The 21,143-nt window shown below is 42.5% G+C and overlaps 1 protein-coding gene across 9 annotated transcripts in view; it reads left to right on the plus strand.

Annotated features, from left to right (window-relative positions):
* The window catches only part of LOC143740058 (apoptosis-resistant E3 ubiquitin protein ligase 1-like), a 206,834-nt gene that overhangs the window by 18,989 nt on the left and 166,702 nt on the right, over positions 1-21,143 (plus strand). The window contains exon 1 of one of the 9 annotated variants that reach the window (XM_077232139.1): positions 17,679-17,935. The exons of the other annotated variants lie outside the window; for them this stretch is intronic. The gene's annotated coding sequence lies outside the window, so the exon portion shown is untranslated. Of the gene's footprint in view, positions 1-17,678; positions 17,936-21,143 lie in introns of those variants that run through there. 9 annotated transcript variants of the gene reach the window in all.

Raw genomic sequence — 21,143 nt, forward strand, 5'->3', positions numbered from 1 at the left:
TAAGTTAGAAGATATGTCTACTACCTCAGATTTAATGCTCTAGTGTTCGTCAACTGCCGATTGCACCTCCTGCTGGTGAGGTCGACTAACAGCACATGGAGATTATGAATAGTAATCTATTGATATTCCTGCAGTTCCCGGATGTGGAATGTTGAATTTTCTGTCGAATTTGATCCACTGAATTTCTGGCGAAATAAAATGGACTGAAAATTGCCTGTCGAATATTATAGGTTGTATTTTTAAACAGCATGAACATTTTGAAAGTGAAATCTTAAAGGTGAATATGGATTATTGAATTTCTAATAATGAAAATGTGTGTGAAATGTTTTGAAATGAAATATGCACAGCTTAAATATTCAACCATTTGAATTTCAGCCCATAAAATATAAGGCCTGAAAATACAATGCATTAAAATGCAAGAACTGTTAATACAATGGATTTTTTTTTTCAATTAGTGCAATTCAACAAGCTTTTTTGTTTCAAAAACATTTGGCATTACTTTACTTCCATAGAGCGGGTTTAGCATTGTACAATACAATATTTTGAGAGCAAATTTAGGCTCATCTTAACTTTTCAGATGGTACTCAATTGGAGTAAGTACTTTGCCAATGCGGGTTATTACTAATATTTGTTATAATGAGTTATAATATTATAACTTATTAGTCACTGTCGTACTTTCTGTGGCAAATGCATTTACAGCTTTTTACTTTTGAACTACATTGAGGATGCTAGATTGCGAATGAATATCTCAAACTGTTTTGCGATGTTGAGTGATTCAATTAATGACAATAAAGGAGTAATTCAGGGCACTAAACAATTTTCACCTTTAAATGATCCACCATTTATTTAAAATAAAAATATTAGGGAAAAGATTGTTGCTATCTGGTTGAAATAAAGAAATAAATCCGAGAACCCTTTACAATAAGGAAATTAGTTAACATAGTTAATGCATTAAGTAACATTATCTAACAATGAGCAATACATATATTACAGTATTTATTAATCTTTGTTAAAAGTTAGTAAAAATACAACTCTTTATTGATAGTTCATGTTAGATCAGGTACATTAAATAACAGATAAAACCTTTTTGATTTTAATAATGTATTAGTGTAACGTAGAAATCCAGAGAAGATGAAGATGAGGGTAACGAAGTTTATTTAACTGGACCAGAAATAATCCAACAATGAAACAGTATGTGTGGCACCAACATGTGCGCTAAACACAAACAATCACCGACACCGAACAAAGAACAGAGAGGAACTTAGGGGGCTTTTACACTGGGCTCGTTTGCTGCGATCTGAGCCCGGGCGCGATTGTTCCCGGCGCCCCCCACAACGTTGTTCTGGTTTCACACTCAACTTGATTCTATCGAACTCTGGTGCGTTTGCGTGCATCTTACGTTATCGCAAACGTGCACGGCACATGATAGAAAACACGACGCGGGTCAAAATATTGTGTTTTTTATTAATTTGGTGCAATTATTCATAGCTGAGTAAACAACACAGGTTTACTGTGTGTGTGTGTGTGTGTGTCGCATAAAGTGTATTTCCGCTGTTTGCAAATGGACTCTTTTGAGGAGACAGTGGATTTCCATTAATTTGTTGCCCTGATTGCACGCACTATGCGCGAATACACTGCAGACTCACTCTTGCGCGTATCCAAGGTAAATCTGCATCCCTTACGTGTGTTTTATTTAACTAAATACATCATAATTGGCTAAAACGCATGCGCAGGATATTTTACTTCCTGAACAAGTGCGCACCCGAGTCCGTCTTGCTTATAAAATGGGAGTCCGGGAGTCTCCCGCATATTTATAGCGGCTCCCTGATGCCCGCAAATTAGTTTAATCTCCCGGAATCTAGAGTGAGCGAGCAAGAGCACGCATGCGAGACAGAAGAGACTGTGCTTCAAACCATGTAGCGCGCGCTCAGCGGAGAGGGAGAGAGCGAGAGACCTTGCATGTGTGTGTGTGCCTCATGAAGCGCTTTCTCCAGTAATTAATTAAACCGCATGCTCATTAACTGACGCAGCCGGCCAAACGTCATTCGAAATGCATTTTACTAAATATTTTTTTCTTAACAATACATTTGTAATGCAAGTAACTTAATTTTATTGAGATCAGTAACTGTAATCAAATTACTTAAATTTTAAAGGGGGGGGTAAAACACGATTTCACTTTTCTAACTTTAGCTAGTGTGTAATGTTTCTGTTTGAGCATAAACAACATCTGCAAAGTTACAACATTCAAAGTTCAAAGCAAGGGAGATATTTGCTTTTAAAGAAATCAATTTCTAAGGACTACAGCAAATGGCCGGTAGGGACTAAACGACATTCCTCCAGGGTTTCTGACATCACTAACCCCAATAAACCCCTCCTCCGAGAATACTAAATAAGGGGGAGAATACTAAATAAGAGGCCATTTTATATTGCTTGGAGAAGAGTTGTTGTGGTATAGTAGGTTGGAGTGTTGTTGTTGCAATGCCATCGAAACGCTATAATTTTCATCCGGATTGCAATTTGTTCAGCCTTCCTAGGGCGGGGGGAGTTAGAGATCAATGGTTAAAATTTATTTTTAACTCGGTCCCTCATAATTATTACCCAAATCTCGCTCTCAGTGCTGCACATTTTACGGAGGAAAGTTTCCACAATCTTTGCAAGCTCAATGCCGGATTCGCACTACGGCTTGTCCTGGAAGATGGAGCAGTTCCAACTTTAAGAACAGAAGCTGTTGTTTACGGGCCACAACCTGTAAGTATGTGTTTCGTCGATGTGTTTTCCTGTATTGTTAATTGTACGTTGTAGCAAGGAAGTAAACAATTGATAACGCTGTTTGGCTCTGCAAACCAGCTTGTTAAATGCTCATTCATACTTAACGTTATCCGACAAACACCTAACGTTACAAACTTTTTTTTAATCTCAACCGCAAACTTGGAATTAGTGTAAATTATTCCTCGATTAGAGCTTTTATGTATTGTTTATCTACATGCTTGTTTATCTACAGGCATGCTAAACATGGTTCTGTGTTTGATTTGGCTACTGTAGTAAAGCCAATGTTTAGTGTCCCTTTTAGGTTAGTCTGGTGACAGATATTTGGCTACAATCGTTCTAAAAATACAAAAGTAACGGTGCCATACAGTCAGTAACGATCACTATAGATCCGCAGATGTTTTCCACTTCATTTGGCATTTTTGCAGTTTCTACATGTAGGCCTACACCTAATAAAATAATATAGTTTGTAAATAAAAAATGTTCTTGAATACACTTTTGTGAATAGACAAACACTTGTTACTGTTATAAATTAAACATCAACTATAATAATTAGTACAATTAAATAACAGCGTATCTAAAAAGTAATGAGATGACAAAAAAACAAAAAAGAACATTCTGAAACGTCGTTTAACAGCCGTTCTTGAACAGGTTCTGCTCGATCATCTTCACTAACATTCTCTTTGTCCGATTCGGGCTCAAGTTGGTATGGTTTTATTGACGCCATTGTTTATAATACACCAAAGCACAAACTACCAGTAAAGGTAAGGGGCGTGACGTTTCCGGAAAACGTGCACTGGGCGGTTAGCGAATCACAACACACTGGGGCAGCTAACCAATCTGAGCCCATTGTGTATTTTTGAGGGACTGGCTTCATAGAACCCGGAAACCATCCGAGCGTTTCTACAAAGAGGGACAGAGCAGTGTAGATTAAAGGTAAAATATATAAAAAATAATGCAATTTTTTAAAAACGAAGCATGAACACATGTTACAGTGCACCCCACAAACACAATCAAGCCTACGAAAATGTAACACTTTAAATGTAATGAGTTACATTACTGCGTTATCACGAAAAGTAATTAGAATACAGTAACGTGTTACTTTGTAACTCGTTATACCCAACTCTGGACATATAATCCCCCCTCCCAGTTGGTGCGTCCTCGCCTCGTAGATGGTGTAACCAGGGAGGGAGGGCGGGTGTGCAGACTCCAGGACGGAGTAAATTGTGGAGGTGCCCAGGGCGGAGCAGGCTGTACAGGCGGCCAGGAAGGAGCCAGGCTGCCAGGGTAGAGCTGGCTGTGCAGGTGACCATGGCGGAGAAGGCCCTTCAGGCGGTCGTGGTGGAGACCACCCTTCGTGTGGCCATGGTGGAGAGGACCCTTCGGGCGGCCATGGCGGAGAGGACCCTTCAGGCGGCCATGGCGGAGAGGATCCTTCGGGCGGCCATGGCAGAGAGGATTTTTCAGGCGGCCGTTGCGGAAATGGCCCTTTGGGTGGCCGTGGCGAAGACGTATAGCCCCCCCCCAAATTTTCTTGGGAGGAATGACAGACTCAGGGACAGGCTCTGGGACCGGCTCCAGGACAGGCTCTGGGACAGGCTCCGGGACAGGCTCCGGGACAGGCTCTTGGACAGGCTCAGGGACAGAAGGCTCAGGGACAGAAGGCTCAGGTCTGAGAAGCATGACGTTAACAGTCTCTGGCTCGGCGGGCATGACGTGAACAGTCTCTGGCTCGGCGGGTATGACGTGAACAGTCTCTGGCTTGGCTGGACTGACGTGAAGTGCAGGCTCGGCTGGACTGACTTGAAGAAACTCTGGGTCGGCAGGTCTGACGTGGAGCGCGGCTCGACAGGGCTGACGTGGAGCTCAGGTTCGGCAGGGCTGACGTTGAGCGCAGGCTCGGCAGGGAACTCGACGGAACGAGGCTTTGGAGGGACGGCGGTCTCGACGGGACGAGACTCTCGAGGGACAGTGGTCTCGACGGGACGAGACCGGAGGGACGGTGATCTCGACGGGACGAGACTCTGGAGGGACGGCGGTCTCGACAGAACAAGACCCTGGAACGGTGGTCTCGGCAGGACGAGACACTGGAAAGACGGTCTCGGCGGGACGAGAATCTGGCAGGGCGGTCTCGCCCACCGTAAAATCAGATCCGCTGACCCAGAGGGCGAAGTTGATGTCAAAAATCGTTGCACTGGGCAAGGTGGCAGACATTGATGAAATCCTACAAGTATTCCTCCAGGTTTCTACCTTCCTGAAACATGAAGATTGTACTTCCGTTAAAGTTGTGGGGACACCCCAGTGGTGCAACATTAATGGAAGCAAGATTCCTTATTAAAGGAATCTGGGTCCGTCTTTCTGTCATTTTGAGGTCGGTTATTCTGTAACGTAAAAAATTCACAGAAGATGAAGATGAGGGTAACGAAGTTTATTTAACTGGAACAGAAATAATACAACAATGCGTAACAGTATGTGTGGCACCAACAGGTGTGCTAAACACAAACAATAACCGACACCGAATAAAGAACAGAGACGAACTTAAATACACAGATTGATGAACACAGAGTAACAGAACCCAGGTGACACAGATGATAATTGGATGCAGGTGCCAGTAATGGGGAATGGGGTACAGTTGTGGACAGTACTATAGAGGAGCAATAGTCAAATATCGTTCAAAAAAAAAAAAAAACCACAGTCACAATGACAGAAAGGGAGGCCAATTTCATCTTTAGCGATTTGTCAAATAAACTGTTTATTAATTGAACAAGTAACATGTTTTCGTCGTTTTTTTTAACATAGTAGGCTAATTGGAAGAAGAAAAAAAACAATAAGCACGACGTAGCTACAGTCCGTTTTTGCATCGCCAAACCAGATGCTCGTTAGATCAAAAAATAATGTCATATGTCATAATGATTTTATGTGAACCTGCCTTTACCGGCAATAGCCTCCTCCTTTTTAAACAAATTAGTTTCAATCAATGTAAACTATTCGTGTGACTATGCCCCTGCGCAATACACACACATCACCGCGGGTTGGCGGGTGTTCATTTCATAAACTGTACACAATGGTAGCTTTAACCTGTTAACCTTTGCCAGTGCGCCGACACTCTGAAAAGTTTTTTTGTAGCCTATAAATTAATGTATAAGTCCAAAACACGGATAATGTCATACTTTTTAGTAGTGCTATCGTGGCGTAATCTGTTTGGTTGTAAAATGTATTACCTTTGGTGATTGGGGTGATGATGGCGCAGTGGATAAGACACATGCCTTTGGTGTGAGAGACCCGGGTTCTAATCCACTGTGAGACACCAATGTGTCCCTGAGCAAGACACCTAACCCCTAGTTGCTCCAGAGGCGTGCGACCTCTGACATATATAGCAATTGTAAGTCGCTTTGGATAAAAGCGTCAGCTAAATGAATAAATGTAAATGTACCTAAATGAAATTAAATCGAATGCATCGTCCTGTGTAATCATTAATTCACAGACAGCTTACGAAGATGTTCAACTAATAAAGATCTTCATCGCTGGCAAACAATATGATGCATTTGCAGATTTGCTTTCACTAGACTAAACTAGATCCAAGGCCACTTCATCCAACGCTCATGATGTTCTTAAATCTTCCTGTTATGAATCTGAGTCGAGTGTGATTGAACACACACACACACACACACACACACACACACACACACACACACACACACACACACACACACACACACACCAGTGGCGGCTGCTGGTCTTTCAAATAGGGGAAGCTCATTTTCGGCCTACATCATAAAAATTATTCATTTATATATATATATATATATATATATATATATATACACTCACCTAAAGGATTATTAGGAACACCATACTAATAGTGTGTTTGACCCCCTTTCGCCTTCAGAACTGCGTTAATTCTACGTGGCATTGATTCAACAAGGTGCTGAAAGCATTCTTTAGAAATGTTGGCCCATATTGATAGGATAGCATCTTGCAGTTGATGGAGATTTGTGGGATGCACATCCAGGGCGCGAAGCTCCCGTTCCACCACATCCCAAATATGCTCTATTGGGTTGAGATCTGGTGACTGTGGGGGCCATTTTAGTACAGTGAACTCATTGTCATGTTCAATAAACCAATTTGAAATGATTCAAGCTTTGTGCATTATCCTGCTGGAAGTAGCCATCAGAGGATGGTTACATGGTGGCCATAAAGGGATGGACATGGTCAGAAACAATGCTCAGGTAGGCCGTGGCATTTAAACGATGCCCAATTGGCACTAAGGGGCCTAAAGTGTGCCAAGAAAACATCCCCACACCATTACACTATCACCACCAGCCTGCACAGTGGTAACAAGGCATGATGGATCCATGTTCTCATTCTGTTTACGCCAAATTCTGACTCTACCATCTGAATGTCTCAACAGAAATCGAGACTCATCAGACCAGGCAACATTTTTCCAGTCTTCAACTGTCCAATTTTTGAGAGCTCTTGCAAATTGTAGCCTCTTTTTCCTATTTGTAGTGGAGATTAGTGGTACCCGGTGGGGTCTTCTGCTGTTGTAGCCCATCCGCCTCAAGGTTGTGCGTTTTGTGGCTTCAAAAATGCTTTGCTGCATATCTCGGTTGTAACGAGTGGTTATTTCAGTCAAAGTTGCTCTTCTATCAGCTTGAATCAGTCGGCCCATTCTCCTCTGACCTCTAGCATCGACAAGGCATTTTCGCCCACAGGACTGCCGCATACTGGATGTTTTTACATTTTCACACCATTCTTTGTAAACCCTAGAAATGGTTGTGCATGAAAATCCCAGTAACTGAGCAGATTGTGAAATACTCAGACCGGCCCGTCTGGCACCAACAATCATGCCACGCTCAAAATTGCTTAAATCACCTTTCTTTCCCATTCTGACATTCAGTTTGGAGTTCAGGAGATTGTCTTGACCAGGACCACACCCCTAAATGCATTGAAGCAACTGCCATGTGATTGGTTGATTAGATAATTGCATTAATGAGAAATTGAACAGGTGTTCATAATAATCCTTTAGGTGAGTGTATATACTTATGAATGAATGAACAAACAATCTAAAAAAAAAGATATTAAACTCTACGGAGGAAATGTGGGAATTAGGTTAAACTGAAATAAGAATGTGGTGTATAATTGTGTAAAATGTATGATGAAACTTGCCTAGCAATTTCGCCAAGCAAATACCAAGAAATAGGTTGCAACAGTTTGTCTTTCGACTACACTTGCAAAATCCGCAATGGGACTGAGCTTGAATACCTTCAGCGTCAGCGACTTTTTATAGTAAAAAATCGCTGTCAATAAAAAGGAGATGCAGTCTTTTGAGTCCAGCCCCGCCTACTCCTCCATTCTCCCCAGAGAAGCTGAGCATCCGTGGGTGGGACATAATCGCAGCATTTATCCAATGACCGTCTACTTTCGAAGCACTGAAAAAAACTGTTTAAAGCAGCCCCATTGAAATCAATGGACGCTCGGCTTCAACAGGGAAATACACAGTGACGCTCCGGGAATGAATGAGAAGGAAATCAAGTCAGCCGATCTGCTATATGTAGCTGATTCTGAACGAACTCGTCTTTGAGATGAACGTGTTCTAACGCATTTTTAGTAAATAAAATGTTAACACAATAGTACATATTTTACCATTCATTTTTTGACATTATAGGGGAAGCCGAGCTTCCCTTGCAGTCTTAAAGAAATCCCCACTGACACACACTGTATAGTACCGGTCAAATTCAATTGTTTGGAAACATTACTATTTTTAATGTTTTTGAAAGAAGTCTATTATGCTCATCAAGCCTCCATTTATTTGATCAAAAAAACAGTAATATTTTTAAATATTATTACAATTTAAAATAGTGTTTTTCTATTTTAATATACTTTTATTTATTTCTGTGATGTAAAACTACATTTTCATCAGCCAGTCCAGTCTTCAGTGTCACGTGATCCTTCAGAAATCATCCTAATTTCCTTTTTTGATACTTCATTTTTTTTATCAATGTTGGAAACAGCTTAATATTTTTTGGAACCTGTGATACTTTTTTCAGGATTCATTGATAAATAATAAAAAATAAAAAAACAGCAATTATTCAAAATATAATTTTTTTCTAACAATATAAGTCTTTATCACTTTTATCAATTTAAGACATCCTTACTGAATAAAAATATGAATTTATTTCAAAAAAGAAAGAAACAAAATGACTGACCACACACTTTTGAACGGTAGTGTATATGGTTTAAAAAGATTTCTATTTTAAGTAAATGCTGTTTTTTTTTACTTGTTATTCATCAATGAATCCTGAAAAAAGTATCACAGGTTATAAAACAAATATTAAGCAGCACAACTGTTTCCAGTATTGATAATAAAAAAGCATATTAGAATGATTCCTGAAGGATCATATGATGCTGAAGACTGGAGTAATGATGCTGATGAAAATCCAGCTTTGCATCACAGAAATAAATGATATTTTAAAGTATTAAAATAGAAAAACATTATTTTAAATTGTAATAATATTTCACAATATTGCTGTTTTCTCTGTATTTTAGATCAAATAAATGCAGGCTCGATGAAAATAAGAGACGTTTTTTCAAAACATTTGACCAGTACTGCATATATACAATAAAAGAGTAGGCTAAGAAAAGGTGCTTCATATCGCCAGGTTCCTATGCATATGTACAGCTGGCTAATTAGATGCCTGTAATCTGGGTCTGTATAAAAGGTGTTTATTATGTTTGAGTATGGCACACTTGGAATTGCACCAGGATTTTTCTGCGTGTGCTCTCACGTGAGAATACGTCTTTATAGAGCGCCATGTTTGCTGAGAGCTACAAAAGGAAAGAAAGGTGCGTGTGTGTGTGTGTGTGTATGTGTGTGTGTGTTTGTGTGTGTGTTTTGCACTTTTGATGGAAGTTTAGCCCATTCATTACTGTGTTCAATTGCCTGCATTATATTATTCATGAGATATTGTTATTTTAATCGGGAGAGCAGACCACAAGAGTGCCTATTCTTTTTCATATCTCTATAGCGAAAAAGAAAATAATCAGGAGGAACAGAATACAGCAGACTGAAAGCTCTTGCCACAGGTATTCTTGTGATATTACATTGAAATACCAAGCATTACATTATTTTGCAAATCATTTAGTCAAACTGACAGATATGGATTATTTGTAGTGCAACCTTGTTATTTGAACTGATTTGTTTCGGTCCTTTTGACCCAGTTTCAAACACCGTAAATGCTGCCCATGTTTTAAAACATAGGCTCTTTTGTAAAAAGGTAGATAGTAGACAGTATGTGAGCCATTGCAAGTAAAGTTATCAAATCACGTCACATATTGAAATCCTGTTGCATTAGCAGCCCACGTGGTTGCTGCTCAACTTTCAAGTCCTTGGTCAGTGTTTGCTGTAGCAGTTTGCAGCGCTCTTCAGAGTTCCTCTGAAACCCTCCACCTTCCCTGGCTCTCCTGTATAGATCTGCTACGGGTAAATTTAAATTTTTACATTGAGAGTCATGTCAAAGCTATATCCAAATCAGCATACTACCATCTAAAAAACATAGCACTAATCAGATCTCTCTCCAAGAATTTTTTTTTAGGCCAAAATGTTTAGAAGTTTCTGCAAAAATAGTCAGTTTACATCTCCTGAACATTGGGTGGCACTGCACTGAAACGTTGGGGCATGGTCGTCAAAACCAGAGTTGGGTATAGAGAGCCTAAGTCCCTCCCCTCCGCTTCTGGCTCATGGGACCTTATTTCGGAAAAAATATGTATGGCAGTCAATGGCGAGAGACAACTTATCTGTTTATTTCGTCTGAACTGTGCCCTGAATTACCCATATGATGTTTGTCAATTTAAAATATAATTATGAAAGTCAAGAAAGTCACCGTTTGTCATAAAACAGAAGAGTAACATTTAGTTTTATGTGAAAATCGCTCAATGAAATACATCTCTCGTCTCGCACTATGTACGTCACCATGCTCGTATGTGTGCAGTCTGGTACCAAACACACAGGCATGACGGCGTAACGTTACGATTATATCGTTAGACTATAGAAAAAATGACAGACGTTAGCTTCAGTAAAGTTAGCTTCATTCATTGAGAGAAAAGGTAAGACTTCACATGCGCGCCTATTGAGTTTGTAGTCTTTGTAATTACGTATTTTCACAGTCTTATACCTGTCATGACAGACTGACGGAAGCAAGTGCAGTATAACTCTTTATTTAAAGGTAGTAACAGTGAGTGAGTCCAACACAGGCAAACAGGTAAGTGGCACAGGAACTCCGATGGTCAGATGGTAAAGGTGTAGAAACAGAGGTGCGGTGATGAGTGTCCAATAATGAGATAATGTCCAGATAATCCACAGAACGAGAACCGGAACAAGGAAGGCAAGAGACTGGAAGGCGACAGTAACACAGACACACCGGGGAAAGCACATACAACCATCTGACAGGGAAGATGAGAAAATGGTGAGTATAAATACACATGATCTGACAAGCTGCAGCTGGTGATGGGATAATGAGTAGATGGGTGATGAGCGCTGATGATCGGAACGCCCATCTAATCAGCGCGTCCACATATAACAACAGAAACACGAGACAAGAAGACGACGTAGAATTTACCAACCGTGACAGTACCCCCTTCTCCCTTACCTGCCGATTGTAATCATCGATAAGGGAGTGATCCAGGATGTCTCTAGCCGGTACCCAACTTCTCTCCTCCGGACCGTAACCTTCCCAGTACACCAAGTATTGGAATCCGCGTCCCCTCCGTCTCGAGTCCAGAACACGATTGACCGAATAAGTAGGTTCCCCGTCTACGAGACGCGGCGGGGGGGGGACGGGGGGGGGGGCGGGACTGGCGGATTAATGCGAGCAAAAAATACGGGCTTAATTTTGGAAACATGAAATACGGGATGAATCCTCCTGTACACTGGAGGAAGGTTGAGACGGACTGTCACTGGACTAATGATTTTAGTGACAGAAAACGGGCCAATGAATTTAGGTGCGAGCTTATTCGAAACGGAGCGGAGAGGAATGTCCTTGGTAGAAAGCCACACTTTGGAACCGACGACGTATACGGGGGGCCTCCGCCGGTGGCGGTCGGCTTTGGACTTGGTGCGCGCCCCCACTTGGAGTAAAGTCTCACAGGCTCTAGTCCAAGTGCGGCGACACCTCTGGACGAAGGCGTGGGCGGTGGGGACCGCAACTTCGGATTCCAGACTAGGAAAAATAGGTGGCTGGTAACCTACACTACACTCAAACGGTGATAGGCCCGTGGATGACACTGGCAACGTGTTGTGGGCGTACTCCACCATAGACAGTTGCTGACTCCAAGAGGAAGGCTTCTTGGACACTAAACATTGCAACGTTCGCTCCAAATCCTGGTTGGCCCGCTCAGTTTGACCATTGCTCTGGGGATGAAACCCAGATATGGGACCAGGGTCTCGAAGGCACCGGCAGCGGTTGGAGTTGCCCATCTGGGGGTTGATTGGAGGTCTTACCTGTGGCACAAACTGAGCAGGCCAATACAAAATTGTGAACATCACGAGCCATGAGAGGCCACCAGAATCGTTGCTTGACTAAAAATTTTGTTAGATTGACTCCAGGATGACAAGCCACATTGGAACAGTGTCCCCACTGAATAACGCTGGACCGTAAACCCTCCGGCACAAATAAGCGATTCGGTGGACAACGAGTCGGGGGCGTTACCCCTTCTAAGGCCTTCTTGACCTTCGATTCGACCTCCCATGAGAGTGTAGAGATGAATAGGGTCTCTGGTAAAATGCACTCGGGAGTAGACAGGCGTTCGGAACGGTCAAAAATGCGTGATAAAGAGTCGGGTTTGACGTTCTTGGAACCCCGGGCGGTACGAGAGAGTAAAGTCAAAACGACCGAAAAAAAGAGCCCACCGAGCCTGCCTGGAATTAAGTCTTTTAGCAGTACGAATGTATTCCAAATTCTTGTGATCGGTCCAGACGATAAAGGGTACCCCCGATCCCTCTAACCAGTGACGCCACTCCTCCAATGCTAATTTGACCGCCAACAACTCTCTGTTGCCAGTGTCATAATTATGTTCGGCAGGGGATAAACGATGAGACAAAAACGCGCAAGGATGCATCTTGTCGTCTGAAGGAGAGCGCTGGGATAACACTGCCCCTACCCCCACCTCTGATGCATCGACCTCCACCACAAACTGACGTGATGAATCAGGGGTTATCAAGATGGGGGCTGAAACAAAGCAACCCTTAAATTTGGCAAACGCAGCTTCGGCTGCGTCTGACCACCTGAACATCGTTCTGGGGGAGGTCAAGGCGGTCAGAGGCGCGGCTAGTCGGCTGAAATTGCGAATAAAACGCCGGTAAAAATTGGCGAACCCCAGAAACCTCAGTAGGGCCTTATCTGGGAATCTGGGCTTGGCCAATCCTTCACAGCCTTAAACTTTTCAGGATCTATGCGCATTCCCTCAACCGAGATGATGTGTCCTAGGAAAGGAACAGACTGTGCATGAAAAGCGCATTTCTCCGCCTTGACAAAAAGCCCATTCTCTAGCAACCTCTGAAGCACTTGTCGGACGTGTTGCACGTGTTCCTGGAGAGACGCTGAAAAAATCAATATATCATCCAGGTAGACATATATGAACCGATCGACCATGTCTCGCAAAACGTCATTGACAAGTGCTTGGAAGACCGCTGGGGAGTTGGACAGACCGAACGGCATAACCAAATATTCAAAGTGCCCCCTGGGGGTGTTAAATGCTGTCTTCCACTCATCCCCCTCCCTGATGCGGACCAAATGATAAGCATTCCGTAAATCCAATTTCGTGAAAATAGATGCTCCTTGCAACCTCTCGAAAGCTGAAGACATCAACGGCAAAGGATAAGTATTCTTTACCGTGATGTTGTTCAACCCCCGGTAATCAATACAAGTGCACAAGTGCTTCCCCACAAAAAAGAACCCCACCATGCTGGAGAAGAGGAAGGGCGGATGAATCCCGTTGCTAGAGAATCAGAAATGTATTTCTCCACGACCTCTCTCTCTGGGACAGAGAGTGAATATAATTTGCCTATAGGCGGAGATGTACCTGGCAGTAACTCTATGGCACAGTCAAAGGGACGATGCGGAGGAAGAGAATCAGCCCGAGACTTACTGAACACCTCCTTCAGGTCCTGGTTCTCCGTGGGCACGTTTGATAAATCCATTGTCTTCTCCTGAAACATAGGAACAGAAACAGACGGACAGGCAGACACAAGACAGGACTTATGACAAAAACTACTCCACGCTGCCACCGACTTGAGCTGCCAGTCTATTTTGGGATTGTGACGGATGAGCCATGGGTGACCGAGAACGATGGGTGCCGGTGGAGTGTCCAGAATGTAAAAGGAGGTGGTTTCAGTATGATTGCCAGATGTGATGAGAGTGATGTCTTCAGTGATCAGTGAAATGGTGGGGAGTCTTTGACCGATGAGTGCGTGTACCTCAATCTGGTGTGACAGGTGACGGAGGGGAACTTGATATCTGAGTGCAAATGAGTGATCCATGAAATTACCTTCCGCCCCTGAGTCCAGTAGTGCCCGACAGTCGTGGAGGTGAGTTGACCATCGGAGTCTTACCGGGAGGAAGGTAGATGTAGATGAGGGCTTCTCGGCAGAGATCCCACCCGACAGTAGCCTCATACTTACTGTCGGGCTGGGCCTTTTAACGGACAATTGTACGCGAAATGTCCAGCTCCACCGCAGTAAAGGCAAAGGCCCAGGGATCTCCGCCTCTCCTTCTCCTCCCGGGAAAGCCGGGCTCGACCCACCTGCATGGGCTCGTGATCGTAGACGAGGCTGACCGCGCCCCCGCCTCCCAAACGCAGTTCCTCGGCACCTCCAGAGGGACGGTCCGGTTGAAAACGTCTGATGCCTCGTGATAGACGTGTGTCCACTCTTAGTGCCAGCGCGATCAGATCATTAAGTCCGGTAGGCAGGTCCATGGCGTAAATCTCTCTTTGGACGCGGTCAGCCAGCCCATGCAGGAACATGTCCCACTGCGCCTCCTCGTTCCATTGGCTCTCAGCTGCCAGGGTGCGAAATTCGATCGAAAAATCTGATACAGATCTTTCTCCTTGTTGTAATTCGGCCAGCACCCTGGCAGCTTCTCTTCCCGTCGTGGCCCGGTCGAACACCCACCACATCTCGTCGGAGAGCCGCTGGAACGAGGAACAGCAGTCGTCTTGGTTAGCCCACACCGCCGTTCCCCATAGCGCCGCTTTCCCCGTCAGAAGCGTCAAGACAAATGCGACCTTGGTCTGCTCCTCTTGAAAAGTTCTATGTTGGAGAGAAAAGTGCATATCACATCTGGTTAAGAACGCACAACAGTAATTGGGTTCACCTGCATATGACTCAGGGACTGGTAGACGAGGCTCTGACGGGGATGGGTCCGCTGGTGGTGGTAGGGGAATTGGCGGTGCGGGTGGCGCAGCGGGCACACGAAGCTGTTGAATCTGTTGGGTGAGCCCGGACACCTGCGCCACTAAAGCCTGAACAGCACGAGCCGTATCATTGAGATTCTTTTCTTGGATGTCCATTCTTTAAATGCTGTTACTCAGAAACGCCTCTAATGATGTGGAAGAGTCTCCTGCTGCTCCCATACTTTGATGGTCAGATCGTTCTGTCATGACAGACTGACGGAAGCAAGTGCAGTATAACTCTTTATTTAAAGGTAGTAACAGTGAGTGAGTCCAACACAGGCAAACAGGTAAGTGGCACAGGAACTCCGATGGTCAGATGGTAAAGGTGTAGAAACAGAGGTGCGGTGATGAGTGTCCGATAATGAGATAATGTCCAGATAATCCACAGAACGAGAACCGGAACAAGGAAGGCAAGAGACTGGAACGCGACAGTAACACAGACACACCGGGGAAACCACATATAACGATCTGACAGGGTAGATGAGAAAATGGTGAGTATAAATACACATGATCTGACAAGCTGCAGCTGGTGATGGGATAATGAATGGATGGGTGATGAGCTCTGATGATCGGAACGCCCATCTAATCAGCGCGTCCACATATAACAACAGAAACACGAGACGAGAAGAAGACGTAGAATTTACCAACCGTGACAGTACCTCAACAGTTTTACATCAAACTGCGACTTTCTCGACTTTAAAATGTATCTTTTAAATTGACTAACATCATATGTGTAATTCAGGGCACAATAGCTGGGTTTCAGTCAGGTGATTATGATGACGATTATGATGACGCAGGAAGGCGGGGCGATTTCAGATGGAGGGCAGGAAGTAAACATGGAAAATACGTCTATGGAGGAAACCGTTGCGGAGAGTCTGTATTGAGTCTAATTTACCTTGATCATTTAATGTCCCATTCCCACTGATCCCCTGAACGACAACCTAATGCTATATAAACACAGACACAAAAAACACGTTGGCTAGCTAACATACCGTCGCTGCAGACATGGCATTAACAGACTCTGCTCCTCCCAAACCGCAGACGTAATGTTACGTTAAAAATCCACTTCTTACGGCATTGTTCTGTGAGCTTTTTACATTTTTCACCTTTATGAATGACAATCTTTGGTACTCTATAAAAACCCTTTCCCTTTTCTCGATTAGAACGATTGGAGCAGCCGTAAACTACACAAAACATTGATGGCAGATCCTCAGCTATTTCACTTCCTGCCCTCCATCAGAATTTTCGCGCTCTCGCGATGAAGCAGCGTGACGTCATGTGAAACCAAGCTATTCAAACAGGATCCAAATATTTGTTGTCTCTCGCCATTGACCATATATATATACACTAGATGTCGCCTTGGCTACGGCAGTTTGGAACGAATGCGTCAATAGAGACGCCATCATGGAACAGGGGAGCCCCTCCTCTTTAATGCATCAGCGTCAATGTATGAAAAGGTCTAACGGAAATAAAATCACAATAAATCGTCATGAATGCGATTTTCTAGTTGTTTTGGTTAGTTCCAACGGTCAGACATGTATTTATCATTGAGTCCAGAGAAATTTTAAAAAATGTACAAAATTTCTCTTTCTTGTGAAATGTAATCCCTTGGTGTCTGGTTTTTAGATTTCGTTCGTGATAACGCAGTAATGTAACTCATTGATTACAGTTACTGATGTCAATAAAATTGAGTTACTTGCGTTACAAATGTATTGTTAAGAAAAAAAATATTTAGTATAATGCATTTCTAATCACGTTTGGCCGGCTGCGTCAGTTAATGAGCATGCACTGGAGGATACAATATATTTTTATTCAAAAACGAAATGAAACTACTTACATAGTGTTGTTTCAGCGTGTAGCCAATCACAGACATGTATATATCAAGCGCATGAACGCAGTGGCCAGCCAATCAGAGGCGTTTTATAGTCCCCATGCGGAGAATTCGGTTAAAATGTATGTTTAGAATCAGCACAAGCTTTACGCTTTTGCAAATCCCCTCATAAACAACAAAGTCTAGACGCAAAGTAAATAAGAGATTCACTGTGCAGATGCGGACAACTTCAGTGTTTATGACGAGAGTTTTAGTGAGAGTGCAGAACGCGGTAAGTGATAGCTTAAAGGGAGCGCTATTGATCTAAATAATAGTTTTGTTTTCCATGCTTCTAGAGGATGAGTTGTTACGTTCACTCTGTGAAGTGTAAGGAGTGATAACTGCATTTAAATGTGGGAGTGAATCAGCTAAATTATATTCCTGTGAGTCATGAAATTGCGATGATTGACATAGTAACCATAGCAACATTAGAATGTGATAACCATAGCAACATTTTGGCCTCTAATAATCTTATGATTTTTGTTACATTTACACTTTATTCATAAGTTTAGTTTACATACACCTTGTATTACATACACCTTGCAGAGTGAAAAGCTGTTTCGCGATATCGTCAAATTCGTTGCGCAACAGAGCCTTAACGTCTGATAAATGTCTTATCTTGTAGAATGTGCGCTTAGCACCGCTGCATCTTATACACAGAGTACGCTCGATCACGCATTTGAAAGTGAAAGTAAAACACGAGCTCCCTGATGTGCGCAAATTAGGCTGCACATACAATAGTCACCCAATACCCATCTCTGGACTAATTAATTGGCTACGGTCTCTGTTTGCACTTTGAATATTGAGTAGCTATAGAGTAGCTACTGTAACGTCTTCACAACAGACAAGGTAGGCTCCGTTTCTGAACTTTTGATCGGAACGCAGGAACGCAAGAACAACTGTAAAGACAAACGCACCAGCCTCATTTCTCTACCGGCCTTTTCCGAAATCCGAACAGCATTAACCCTATAACTGCCGGTGCAAAATAAAACAGCAATTTCACAACAATTATATAAATAGTCTGTGCGCTACAGTACTTTGATTATGGTTGCTGTTCCACTTATTGTTTGTTAGACCAAGACTAAAAGAAAACTTATTTATTTTTATTTTTATGTCTATATTCAATTTGTGTAAGGAAATTCAGTTAGGAGGTCACACACAGCCTCAATCAGAAGTTCTGAAAGCTCATAAATGTACAGTTAGGTCTGAAGAGACTCATGTGAAATCATACAGGAGAAATGCCAGTCAGTAAAAAAACTTTTACAATGCTTGCATATTGTTTTCTTTCAATGCATTTGATAATTAATACTCATTAAGTAGACCTAAAATGACCTGCATTAGAAGATTATTAGTTAAATGTTAAAACATTTCAAAATGCACCTGCAGACAATTTTTCCAGTCATGAATTTTTTCTTTGAGGATATCTGAAAAAAATCTTGTCTCGTTCTCGTGAACCCAATCTCGTGTCTCGTCTCGTCTTGTGAGATAAGTATCTCGTCACACCCCTAGTCACCGTTATATGCACCTGCCACTCGACCCGTCACCGTTATATGTGCCTGCCTCGGTACCCGTCACCGTTATATGCGCTTGCCACTCGACCAGTCAACATTATATGCGCCTGCCACTCGAGCAGTCAAGGTATATGTGCCTGTCTCAGGACCCGTCACGGATATATGCGCCTGCCTCGGGACTTTGCACAATATACAAGGTGTTTTTTAAACAAAATGCAGCACGTAACCCCTGTAGCTAATGGGCAAGAACGGCATGCACAAAAGGTCAATATTCACCATTATCTAAATGCTTTTCACCTGCCTTACAGCTTCTAGCAGACACTCCGACTGATGCATATGATCAAATAGACAGTTAGGCATGCATCCCGCATTTACTTCTACTCTTATTTAGCCTACTAATTTGCCACCTTACTTTATATTTTTTTCCGCCGTTTTAATCTGGAGCGCGAGTCTTGACAGCTATTAAGCGTCGCGTCAGCCACAACAGTTGCACCTGCGTCAGATCTCTTACCGTTTAAATATACCAGACACTCAATTTGATGCTCATGTGCAATCAGGCAATTAGCCATCTTATATTTTATTCCCTCTTTTTGTCCATAATGGAGCGCACATCACGTCACCTATAGGCGCATGAGCATCAAATCTCTCGAGCATCAAATCTCTCGCATGAGCATCAAATCTATCAAATCTCTCGAGGCTGGAGAAACGAGGCTTGAATCTCTTGCCAGCCACAATCTCTCACTTTTACTGTCTGATACTCCGATGACATGCTGAAGGGAAAAGCAGACGAAGATTCCTCGCTACATCGATTTGTTTGTTTTATAGCCTATAGGCCTATCTATTTTAATTTATTATTCATCTTTCGCATAAGATGTTTGTGTGAAAAACTGGCAAAATAACAACTGGCAAGTGCAAAATATTGCTGTGTACTCTCTTTTATTTTATTATTTTAGATGAATCATTAAAATGCTGTCAATTTCACACTCTAAATTCAGTATATGAGTCCATTTGTTTTGGATTTGCCGTACCAGTGTTGGTTTTTTAACGGCCACAGATAGAGTAACCGATTGGTAAAACCCCATGGGGCGAGTAATGATGATTATTAAAAAAAATTATTTCTTTTTAATTATTAAAATACAATTTTGTTCTTTGCCTGAACAAGTTTTTTTTGTTTTGCAGTTCTCACTGATGCAAATTCAAAGACCTCATTACATGTTGATATTCTGCAATATTCTGTAAATAAAATGAAATAAAAATAGCCTAGGCCTATAAAACAAAGAAATTGATGTAGTGAGGAATCTTTTCCCTTCAGCTGTCAATCGGGGTATCAGGCAGTAAAACAGCGAGAGATCTTGTGGCTGGCATGACGCTTGGGTGACGTGACGCGCTCCATTATGAACAAAAAGAGGGAATAAAATGTAAGATAAGATGGCAAGATAAGAGCAGTATTTTACTGTTTGTTTGCACATGTACTTCGATCGGAATGTCTGGTTCATGTGAACAGTGAGAGATCATGAGGCAGGCGCCACGCTAAGTTGTGGCTGGCGCGACGCTTATAGGTGACGTGACGCGCACTCCAGTATGAACAAAAAGGGAATAAAATGTAAGATAAGATGGCAAATAAGAGCAGTATTTTACTGTCTGTTTGCACATGTGCATCAATCGGAAGTGTCTGGTAGATTTAAACAGTGAGAGATTTTGAGACAGGCGTGACGCTAGGTTGTGGTTGGCGCAACACTAAAGCCCCGTTCACACCGGCAGCGACACGCAGCGACAAAGCGACATGATCCCATTCATTTCAATGGAGCGCTGGCGACATCCGGCAACACGAGCGACATTGACCGTTGGCGACAGAATGTGGGCGTGTCAAGCGACAAGAGACAAGCGACAAAAGTTGAGAAATTTCAACTTTATGCAAATGAGAAGCGATTTTCGCGAGCGACAACCAATAGGAAAGAAGCCTTTTCAGTGGAGCTCACGTCACCGTCTCGATTGCAGGCAAGACAGAAGAGTTCGAGGATGATTACACTGTTTAATATGATTTAACTGTAACCACATATATGGATATAATAAAACGATGCATGGAAAAGAAACTGTCGACAGTCTCAGTGAGTTTAATTCATACATTTATAGTTCGAGTAGTCTAATTTTATGATGCAAGTTTAGTACTGCTGCAGTTCATTTTACAGTTTCCCCTGGATTGTTTTGACTATTAGGGACAAGAAAATTTATTATTTGTCAAATACGAATGACGTTTTAGTAATTTATGACAGTATGACGTTTTAGTAATTTATGACAGTATGAGTGGGTTTAATTTGTTGATTGATCGATCGTTAATCTAGTAAATTATTTAATCCACTGAACACTGCTATGGTAATATAAAAACACTCTCCCAACAGCATATACTGTTTCTTTTTAGCCTAATTCCTAGTCAAATTAAAATTGTATAGTGGTATATATCACTTGTGATGGTATTTTGTATAGATATGGCCAGACGTGCAGTCTACCAATAACATGAGAGCGACAGCACTACGAACGCCCACAAG

This window comes from Siphateles boraxobius, unplaced genomic scaffold (genome assembly GCF_051911475.1).
Source record: "Siphateles boraxobius isolate OS27281-9 unplaced genomic scaffold, OSU_SipBor_1 164, whole genome shotgun sequence".
Lineage (NCBI taxonomy): Eukaryota > Metazoa > Chordata > Actinopteri > Cypriniformes > Leuciscidae > Siphateles > Siphateles boraxobius.